The sequence below is a fragment of the Phoxinus phoxinus genome (assembly GCF_949152265.1).
Source record: "Phoxinus phoxinus genome assembly, chromosome: 5".
Lineage (NCBI taxonomy): Eukaryota > Metazoa > Chordata > Actinopteri > Cypriniformes > Leuciscidae > Phoxinus > Phoxinus phoxinus.
In genome coordinates this window covers 20,919,817-20,932,020 of record NC_136880.1, presented here as the reverse complement: position 1 = coordinate 20,932,020, position 12,204 = coordinate 20,919,817, and positions in this window count along the sequence as shown.

Below are 12,204 nucleotides of genomic sequence, written 5' to 3'. Positions count from 1 at the left end.
ATCGACAGAACTTGAACCCCCTCCTCTTTCACTGAAGTGGCCGGTGTGGAAGTATTTTGGATTTCCAGTGAGTTATGTTGACAACGTTCGCGCTTCAAAAAAGCCAGTTTGCAAATTATGCTATGTGCGTGTACCATATTCTTCCACTATTTCACACATACTCTGTATGCGGTGCAGGAGCAGCACGCGATAGTGCTTCACATTTGCTGCGTTTGCAGTGCGCAACTGATCTACGGCTGTACCACAAACACATACTCACTATTTTTATTTCAAATGTAGAAGTTATAACTTCTGCTTTTAAAATAAAAATAGTGAGAGTGCTTTTTCTATCCATGAGTTATAACTTCTGCATTAGAAATAAAAATAGTGAGTGCGTTTTCTGTCCATAAGTTATAACTGCTGCATTTGAAATAAAAATATTGAGTATGTTGCGGTACAGCCATGGATCAGTTGCGCACTGCAAACGCAGCATATATGATATCAGCTACTTTTTTTTTTTTTTTGAAGTTGTCAGCATTGCGATTCTCTTTGAACACATATACAATCTTTAATAGACATATTCACGTTCAAACACAATTTAAACAATGTATTATTCAATGCATTCTATATAGATTTATATATTAAGTTGCTCAAGCCAGTGGAAAAATATTTAACCATGTATTTATATTAAAATCGCAAACATTTTAAGTAAAACTTAAAATTGACAAAAACAGCAGACTCTCATACCTTTTCTTTTGCATTTAAATTTAAATACAATAAATCTTGCATGTCACAAATAACTTGTTTTTCCACCTCCACGAATGAGACGATTGTTGTTCATTATGTCGCCTTGTTGAGGTAAATTGTAGTTTTCCTTGCTTTACCCTGGTCTTAAAGTAAAAAGATGACTGTGAAAAATAGTATTTAATTAAATACATTTATGTAACTAGATTTTGTTTACGCAAACGGAGTATGTGTGAAACGGGCGTGGCAGGGCATCTACAGGCACCACAAAAACATAGATTTATCTGTTAAACCAACAACTGTTTGTTTGTTTGTTCACTTTGTTGTGAACTTGAATGTCATCTTCTGTGAAGAAGACTGCGGTTACAAAAGAGAAACTAGAAGGTTATTTTGCTTAAGTTTCCAATTGACTGAAGATAGAAGTTTTTGTTACATTATGTTGTTAATAAATGTTTTAAATTTGACAAAGTCAATAATCATTTGACATGACAATGTACATTGCGAACAAAGGTCAGATATTATATTGCATACAATTCTAGTCTAAAAATGGCATAGCAACCTGTGCTTTAAAAAAATAATAATGTAAAAATCGAATCGAATCGAATCGTGACCTTAGAATCGAACATTTAATCGAATCGAGGATTTGGAGAATCGTGACACCCCTATTAATTAATATTACTCAGTAGGCTACTTATTTGAGTAAGTACAATGTAACTACATCACCTTAAAATGAAGTGTAACTGACTCCAGGTATAATATGATTGTAATGATGATAAATCCAGTCTAGACATTTCTTTCTTTTTGCTGTATCGAAAACATACCGAACCGTGACACCAGTGTATCGTATCGAACCGAACTGTGAATTTTGTGAACCGTTACACCCCTATTATTCATATTTCCTTTTTTATATTCCTAGATTAATTTTTTGCACTTTTTTTTATACAGTTATATTGTAAAATTAAAATACCTTTTTCAGTTTACAGTATTAGATGTGTGGTAGCATTTGAAGTTCTTTTTCACAAAAATAAATAATATATTGCTGTGAAATTTAGGCTATGTCAGATAATAAAAATACTCTAGTTCACTGTATTTGTTCATGTTTTATTAAGGGATAAGTCTGAAGCACACCATAAAATAATTCTATCAATTCTTACAGGGCTAGTATGAATTGCAGCTGTACACAACCAGGTATCGGATCAGTACTCGGTATCAGCCGATTCCCCGAGTCCAGGTATCGGGAAGGGAAATAGGCTATCGGAACATCTCTAGAAATAATCAAATACCTTCAAACTGCACGCCTCACTGTTGTTGTTCAGACCTGGAGTTATTGTGGTGTTTGCTTGATTAATCAATTGGTATTCACGATGTAAGTATGGTTTAGTGTAGTAATTGGGCATAATTGCAGACTCCAAGCTTCAAATCAAAAGGTCAGCACTGACCAGCTGGGCTGAAACAAATCTGTGTCTGTTTTGAATTTAGCGAACATCGTTTTTTCGTTCAGTAAGAAATACCTCCGCTAGCACTTTCTCCTTTCTCTGGATAGTCACTCTGGACTGAACTGTGGAATATTCTCAATTCATCCTGACTGAATGCAGAAAACAAGTCAGTTTTTTGTCAGCCGTTATAGACAAAAATCTTCCACAAAGCATACAGCAACTGCTCAGTGAAGGGAGCTAGGTGCTGTCTTAAGCTGTTTTAAAGGGTTTGGACAGGGTTTGTAGGTTTTGATGGAAAAAATAGTGTTTTTTTTTTTAGAGTCCCACTGAGGGCAGACTGTATCACGAGGACAAGAGGAAGCAGCATGCGGGAGAACGGGAAGATGCCGTTCTGGCGCTTCATCTTCCCACTGGTGTGCCAGATGGAGAAGACTGGGGGAGTCCTGGCATAGAGGGGGTGCTGGTGTCTGCCCAACTGTCACAGAAGGACTCCCCCCTCATTCAAACTGTGTCTGTCCTCTGGACAAAGAAGAGACCATTTAAACCGAAAAGGCAATTGTGGCAAAATGATGCATGCTTTTTTTCATCTACAATTTTGTATTGAAAGACTGACCTCTGTAGAAACTCATTTGCTTTAAATAGGTGAATGACCACCACTGTTTTCCTTTCCTAATTTAATTGAACTATATATTATTTTAGCATCAAGGCCATAGTGAACTAATGGTCCAAATAGGCAAGCAGGTAAAACCTGATAAAGAAAGAGCAACTTGCTTTCTAGTGAAATAACGTTTCAAGCCAAGACATGATTAAAATGGTTTGTGTTGTCTTTCACTCTGTAATCACTGCAATGGACTTGCATACAGCCAAGGCTTTCTGGATTGTACTGATGAAATATCGTTGAGCTACTGTCAGAATCACTTCATAAATCGCAAGTGATGTTGTGGTCAAACTGTTAAGCAATAAGAAACACATGAAGACTCTGTCAGAATCTTGTTCCTGGGATGTCTGTAATGCTAGAATGTTTTTTCCCACAGTACATTGGAATGTAGGCCTAATTATTCGACCGATAATCGGTTTTACTAATATTTTTCCCAACATTTAGTCAGTTTTCATAATCGGGTATCGGTTTTGTTATCGGATTCACCGATAAATGGTGCCATCTTGTGGGCGTCGAGTCTGAGAGGAGTCAATAAAAGTAAAATAGCTTAATTAGTAAACTTTAAACATAACAGCCATTAATGCACAAATTAGATATGTTACATCTTTGATATGTCGGCCTAGTTTAACTTGGCGCTAATAAATATAAAGAACTCAGCGGCATGTAATCAATGTAACTTTACATCTACTCGGGCTCGCCACTTAACCATAATACTATATACAATATCAGGGCTCGACATCTTTTTCATGTGCTTGTCCTTCGAACAAGTAAATAAGTCATTCACTTGTCCAAGTAAAAAATTTGCTTGTCCAGATTTTTATTTTTATTTTTTGTGTGTGTTGTATGAAGCATTATTCTCATCAGTGTCCAGTCAGCTTTGACAGATTTAAATCTGCATATTTATGATATTTTAACCTTTTTAAAGAGCATTATTTTCCCTAATCGTTTTTAATATACATGCTTCCTTTTTAAATTCTTAAATTTGATCAAAAAATTGTATTAGACTAAGACACTATATGGTTGTTACCAATCAAATTAAATAATTTACACCGAAAAATTACAACTGCATTAAATAATGTAATGAGATTGTTTTAAATATTTTTTTAATGTACAAATATGAAATATTGGAAAGAATTAACTTTTAAACACGAAATTAAACTACCAGTTGGTGGCGGCAGGCGACCGTCTTAATGAGCGAGTCATTGAGCCATTTATTCGAACGGTTCGTTCAAAACGCTGAATCATTCAGTAATGAAAACGCGGTTTCAAAACGCTGAATCATTCAGTAATAAAAACGCGGTTATGTGTTCCGTGAAATGCGTTATGGTTCTGCATCTTTGTTTCAAAAACAGTCAATATTGTGTCTAAAATTGTGACTTAAAGGTGGGGTATGTGATTTGCAAAACGGCCGGCAGATTTTGAAAATACACAACTCAATGATCCTACCTTCTTTCCTTTGACTCCACCCATTCAAAGAACATGGACATGGATGGGGGGAGGGGGGGATGGTACGACCGTTTGATTGACGCACTTACTGTCCAATGATTCTAGGTGGTCTTGGAAATGATTGGCTGGAGTTTTTCGAGTCCTGCCTGTTCCACAGCTGATTAAATTGCTTAATTTTTATTTCAGTGCTTCTAACTCAGTGGCTGTAAGTGGGTTAGGAATAGGATTTTAAGTAATTTTGAAAAAATGGCCAAAAAAGAGAATTACATACCCCACCTTTAATATTAATTTCTTGTTTATTGAACTGTCCTATGAAATCAGTCAGATTTTCAATCGTGATGGTATTCAGCACTCTTGGTTGTTATGTTGCGTAACTGTATCATATGTTATATAAATATAAAAACTCCACATGAATTTTTACCGCTGTATGTTAATTGAGTTTGTTTTGTTTCCATTTCTCTTCATGAGGCGCGAGCCTCAAAAGCACTACCTTGTTACCGTCAGACTGTCAGCGGCTGATTGGTTGGCAGTCTGAATGTCGGCAGATATTTTTTTAACAATAATAATTTAAACATTCATTTTAAAATTACAAATATTATAAGTAAACAACAATAGCCCAAGTTTAGAATTTTTTACTTTTTTATTAAGACTTGCACCGGCACACCCGTGGCTACGCTTATGATGGAGAAACATGGACTATTGTGCCTTTGGTGGTCTGGGTCCCAAACAGCTTCTTGGTGCCCAAACATACAACCCTGCCATCCATATAGATGCTACAAATACATCGCAGGTCACTTTAGATACGCCTTTGTCAGAATGATGAAGATGCAATGTACCCCAAATCTCTTCTCTGTCTATCTTGCATCCATGAATAACTATTGGAGATGCATTGGAGGGATCATTTGGAGGATGCTCGGGATATTGATATGCAGTTGAAGGTACTTGACCCAGAATGTTCAAGAGATTCCATCAGCTCAGCAGAGGACAAAAGGCAGAGGGTGCAAGGGGTGCAGTGCCACCACCTACCAGGAAATGACACACAAATGCAGACACTGTGACAGAAATTGTCACCTCAGCATGTGGAGTATTAGTCACAGCTGACCACCTATGTGTTCAACCCATGTGCCAAATCAGACTTGGGCACACGAAGTTGAACATGACAGACACCTTCTACTTCGTTGAAAGACTGATGGGTTGATTATTAGGTTAAAACGATTAGCTCTTTTATTAATGACCGTTCAACGGAACCTGACAGCCTAACATTATTAGCTATATGAGACAGGCTAGGAATGATTGTTGAAAGGATTCACTTTAAAGTTGTCAAGAGTTATGCCATTTACTACCCTCATGCCGTTGCATACCTTTGTGCTGTTATTTTTTGTTTAAATAGTGACATCTGTTAAGGCCCAAAGAGACCAACAACACCATACAAATAGTTCATATGACTCATACATGATGCCTCTGCTGTGGCTTTCAAATATGATATTGCTTTGTAATGTTACATGGTCAGTTCCACAGTGTAAGAATATAATTCATTCCAGTGATGGCAAAGCTGAATTTTCTACTCCAGTCTTCAGTGTCACATGATCCTCCAGATCTAATATGCTGATTTGGTGCTCAAAATATCTCATTATTATTATTATTAATGTTAAAAATAGTTGTGCTGCTTAATGTTTTTGTGGAAACCGTGATGCATTCTGGACTCTTAAAATAAAAAGACAGCAATTGTTTGCAGTATAAATATTTTGACATTAATGTCTTGCTCTCACTTTTGATCAATCCTTGCTCAGTAAAGGGATTAATTTGATTAAAAAATGATTTAAAAAATCCTGCTGACCCCAAACTTTTAAATGGTAGTGTATGTTAATAGGAAATGAAAATAATTTTGAAATGAAGAAACCTGCTAATAGTGGGGATGATAAACCTAGTTAGCCTAGTAGGTAGAGGTGAGGGCCATTAGGCCGCTCTCCTAAAAGGCTTGTGATAAATGAGCTATTAAATCCTTTGCTTGTGGGTCTTCGAGGCTGAAAGGAAGTGGTGGCATTATCTCTTGCAAATAGGTTTGAAAATGCTTTAGGCCACAAAAAACGTCTGATTTATTACCCTAGATATTTTATGACGTTAGCTCTAATCTCTTGCATGGGTGTATGTATTTTTCCCTTGTAGACCTCGAGACTGCATCTAAAATTACAGCTACACATAATTGTTTTTCCCTGTTTTTATCTAGAAATTCATTTCTGCATAATCCTTTCAGTTGAAACTGTTCCTTACAGGAAGTAGTCATTTGCTCTCCCCAGCCCTCCAGCATGTCTCTCATATTTGTGACCTTTTTATTGCACGTCTCAGTTTTATTAGTCACCTCTCCTCCCTCCATCTTTGCTATTAAATCCTCTCCTGTCATGCATACACTAATCCAAATCTTTCCTTTCTTCTCTACTCGCTATACTTTATCTCGCCGTTGCTATAGGAAACTGCACTTCATAATCATTCTTATGAAAATGGAAGCCGACTCCTATAATGAGAACAGAAGGAATATCTAAAGGGTGGGCAGCATTTAACTTGCATATAGGCTGCATTCATAGCAGACTATTAAACTTTTTTTTAGTCACACTGAAAGAGTTATTCCAGCTGTGAGAAACGGTTATACGTAGAAACTAGGGCTGCACGATTGGGGGGAACAATCTAATTATGATTTTTCTGGTTAAATTGCAATTTGTGATTTAACTTGGGGATAGGCATTTTTAAAAATATTGCATTCGAACGGTGTGCTAAGCGAAGTTTCTAATAGCACTTTGTGTTTTTTGTTCTTAAACCTGTCTCCCTCAACGGAACTTAAAGGAAGTATATGACTCAATCATTTTGCTATCAGATAAGTTATCATCTCTGCTCACTCAGGGTAGGCCCTACAGCTGTGCTTGCCTGCAGTCGTGAATGCAGTGATGGACAGCTGTCTTTCCCCATTCGACGGGTGTTTAGGTTTCATGTAAGATAAGTAATTCCAAACTTTGTGAGGCAGACAACAACATTGTGATCAAATACAAAAAACTTATTAACACGCTCCACAGCGCCACCCATTGCATTTAATTATAACTAATTAGTGCTTGCGATTTATCATGGATTTAATGCATTTACGGCCAGCAAAGCAACGTATTAAAATTATTTTTTGAATAATAATTACAAATCGAATATTCAAAAATGTGAATATTTGTGAATACTCGTGTATCAGTATGACTAATAAGAATTATGATTATTATTGTTACTAAAACCTTAAACAAAATAAGAGACTTGATCGCTTTATATAACGAACAGATGATTTAGGCTTTTATTCACACATATTGATCAGCGAACCTAACAGAAGCTCAAACGTACTTGCTTGGTACGCGAGAACAAACCTCATTGGTTCTTGCGGAAGCTCAAACGTGCTGCGTAACACACAAGAATGAATCTCATTGGTTCTTGCTGAAGCTCAAACGTGCTGCGTAACGCATGAGAATGAATGTGAACATGAAGCGAACCTGTTGAGCTTCCGTTTACCTTGATGTGTGCGTTGATGATTGTTAATGTGAATATAGGCTAAGCTCAAATTCAATCTGTTCATCTTATAAAGCGATTGTGTCTCGTCATCAAATTTGGACTAAACCGCTCAATTCATATGGATTAGTTTTAAAATTTGAGGGTGGGTAAATGACAGAATTAAATATTTTGGGTGAACTATCCCTTTAACCCACATATACAGGCCAAATGTACGTTTCTGGGCCAAAGACTGTTGGATATAGAAATGGAGCATGAACACTCCTGGCCTATAATTTAATAATGTGTGTTGCAATAGCAGCAAATTAAATTTTGTATTTACATCATTTCATTTCAAAGTTATATCAATATATTAATGTACAGTCAAGTACTTTAAATTTTACTTGATACTTTTTAATGTTAGATGGGAATTGATTGAAGTGATAATTTTTTTTTTTTTTTACTTTAGCTTTTGTTGAAGTTAGGCCTAACCCTCATATTGTATTTTTTGTACAATAACCTGCAGACCCCCATACAGCATCTTCATAGTCATAGACCCCTAGAGTCTTTTTTTCACTTTGAACGAAACCATGATTTCCTTTTAAAGAGGATTTCGCTTTAGAAAGCGCATGAGAGCAGAGAAGTTTGTTTGCTGAACTACATGGAAAATATCAGGTCACTTCAGAGTTCAGCTGGAGTATCTTTATGAAACACTTGTTGAAACACTTGAGACAGAAACTTTGAGCACTATAGAAAAAATGAAAATTCAGAATTGTAAAAACTGAATTGTATTTATTTAAAATGCTGTTATAATGCTGATTATTACGGTCAAATCAGCACATTAATGCTCTAAATAGTGAGCTGCAAATAATGAACATGCATCTGAAAAGGCTATCAATAATCTCCATTTTAATTAAAATAAATTTAAACAGCCTATTAACCTCACAGCTGTTCTTAATGAACGAGAGGAATGTTTCCACAATAGCTTCAAAAGAAAGACAGCACACAGCGAGTCATTGAGTTTCCTCTCTATATTTTAGCCTCAAAGGATTAAAGCTCCATTTACACTTACAAGTAACAAGAGATCCACACAGACAATTCAGATAATGAAATGTGCATTGGTTTTTTACACCTGGTATTAAACCATGTGGTGTGTGATTAGTCATGTGGGTTGAATCTCACACTTCCAACAAACAACCCCTCTACCATAAAAGTGAGACATAAAAGCTAACATGGAATCAAAATAAACCCTCTTATTTTCTTAATGCTCCTCTGTGGTCTTATTGTGCATGATTTAGGCCAAATTCTGAAAATGTCATGTTTGTTTTCTTTCATCAAAATATTTAGCTTTATGTATTCATTTAAATGTTTAATACTTATCAAAAATAATAAATAAAATTTCCATCAATTAGGAATAAATTGCTCATCCTCAGAAATTATTATTTTGGGCATTTCAGTTTAGTTTTATTTGTATAGCGCCATTTACTATTCAATGTTTTAATTTATTTTTAAATGTATATCATTTTTATTTATTTATAGTGTAAAATATGCACTTGTTAAAGTGTAGCCTATAGGCATATATTTATTTTAAAATATTAAAACTAACGTAATGTACCAACTTTCAAACCTTTTTGTTTAAAGGGGAACTGAAACGAAATGGGAAGTACAGGTGATATAACAGATGTGTTATCATTGTTATTTGTGGTAGGACAGTGATATTAGTTTGTTGTTTTGTTACAAGGGCGCAACCATCTTGAACTTCAACGGTCCGTGACGTCACTGGCATGGTAGGCTACCTTGACAGCTCCAGCAAAATGGCATAACAAGAGCATAACAGATCGAGAGGGGGGGTCTTATTCAATCTTAATCAAGGTTCAAAAATTGTGATCTGTCCAACAAGCGAATATAACACCTCCGATGCCATCAAGGACCGAATAACCTGTTTGCAAAATGACTGTGGCATAAATGTGACCACGGCGGGTCCTGTAAACAAGTTCCACTCACCTCTTAGTTGTTATCTTGATGTTCACCTTCACCGTAGATAACTTTGCTAAATTAATCCAACATCGAGGATGCTATCCCCAATATAGCAAAACCTTTTGAAAACAATATATGTTCAGTTGGTTCTGCTTGAGATGCAGAGATTACACAGTTCAACTTTACTATGCCTAAATTAGCTAGTTTTCATGAGTAACAGTAGCCTATATTTCCAGCTCCTTTTCTTGTTTACAGAAGTGAGTTTGAATGCATGGCAGCAATTCACAGAGGAATTTGGAGAGGGAACATAGTAACGTTAAGTTCTTCTGACTGAATTCATGGAGCATCTCAAATGCTAACTGACAGAGGATGCTTTTTCAACATCACCTGCCATCAGCGCCTGAACTCCCAACCACTGTAATCCAACTGCAAGTCTGAGTGAAAGCCTCATTATTATGTTGCTGTTGGTGGTATAGACTTCAGGACTCGCATGCCATTTAGGTTGTAATTAGTGACATTTACACCCTTTTCGAACATATTTTTTGTTTAAACATCAGTTTCTCGTTTCATACAGTCCCTCGACCCTCTCCGTGCCAGAGCTTTGCCTTTCTCTGAGGAGGGTGTTAATATTTTTAAATGGCGCACTTGCAAGTGGATTATTTAAAAGGTGGCGTGTCAGGCAGATCTTTATCTGGTGACTTAGCAGCTTGAGTCGGAGGGACTCGGCATGCCGTCTTTGAATGCTGATTAGATTGCTCGCTCTCTCTCACTCCTGTCGGCTGAATTGCACGCTAAAAGCACGTAGGCTGTTGTACATTAGGACCACATGAGGGGACTGAATGTGATTTAAAAAAAAGAGAGTGAGACTGCGCTAGAATACTAAAGAGATTGTTTAACCCTCCAGTGATGTGTTATAAGTAAATATGTTGAGTTATATAATAGTTTATTGTCCTTTATTGACCCAAAGGTTACGTTGTGGCTCGACAGTCCCGCCAACTTACGCCACAGCAGGATGTGGCTTGCCCTTTGATTGTGTGCTGAAATCATTCTTGGTAGGAATCAAGCTGTGGGATATTCACTGTACACTCTACACAATTCACCCTTCCTACAGAAGTGCACAGTATGTGAGTACATGGTGTAATGAGCTCTACTCTGTTCCAGAGACGTCAAACACATTCAGACGAAAAAAGGGCATGATGTGCCCCTTCAGACTTTGTATGCAACGTCCATAATAAACCAAAAAAAAGGCTTATTTGTTTATTAGATTGATTATAAGGCTGGGTTGTATGACGGTATTGTGACCATGGTACAATCGTTAGAGATTTTACTGTAGCACATTACTAAAAGTTGTATACACGTTAGGGCTGCACGATTTCGGCCAAAATGATAATCACGATTATTTTGATCAATATTGAGATCACGATTAATTATCACGATTATTTGTTGATTTGTCACATAGGCTAATTATAACTGCTTTTTACATCCATATTGTGCTACATTTCCTGCTAATGTACAAATATGTGCATCAAAATAAAATGGGTCCTCTTATTCACCAAAATTCAGTGCATCTCCAGAATAAATCAAAATAAATAATTTATTAATATTTTAAATTGTATTTATATTTTATATACATTGTATTTATAATAATTATTAGGATAGACTAGAGATATTATCTTCTGTTATAATTATTATTAGGCCTACCTATTATTACATGGCTTGGTTAAATTCTAATGTAGAATGCAGTCTGTTATTTCTTGATAACACACTGTTGCCATGAAAAACAGAGCGTTGTCATGGACACGGAAGCAATACAATCGTTTTTAAATCAATACACTCATTTTTAAATCAATATTTTGTGTCAAATTATTGATTTATTTGGAAGGTAGCCATGTAAGCGGGATCCCGATGTCAGTGAATAAAATTCTGTCATTGTTATTTGAAAAGTCTCTTGTTATTTGAAGTCTCTCGCGCACTATCGCTCACGCGCAGACACACGCGCGCGGTCTCTCTCGCGCACTATTGCTCGCGCCCAGACACACTCGGTCTCTCGCGCACTATTGCTCGCGCGCAGACACACTCCGTCTCATCTCGCCCAGTCCGCTTCGCTTTTGTCCAGTCCGGCAAAACATTCAAGTTTCTACATCTAGAAACTAAGCTGTGCGGTGCAGGGAACAACTCTGATTATTGGCTCGTCATGGAGCCAGCGCTAGATTGGCTTTGCAAAAAACTTTCATATGGAGCGTTCTATGAACAGAATGACGCATTTAAAATATCACACGATCACGCGAATTTGATCGTGGGAAGCCTAAATCGTAATCGTGATTAAAATTCGATTAATTGTGCAGCCCTAATACACGTAAGTGATAAAGAAACATGCATGATGAGAAAATGAAGAGCGGGACGTGCTTGATGTTGATTCAGTGCAATAAGCTCTCAATGTGAAGAACTCAATGT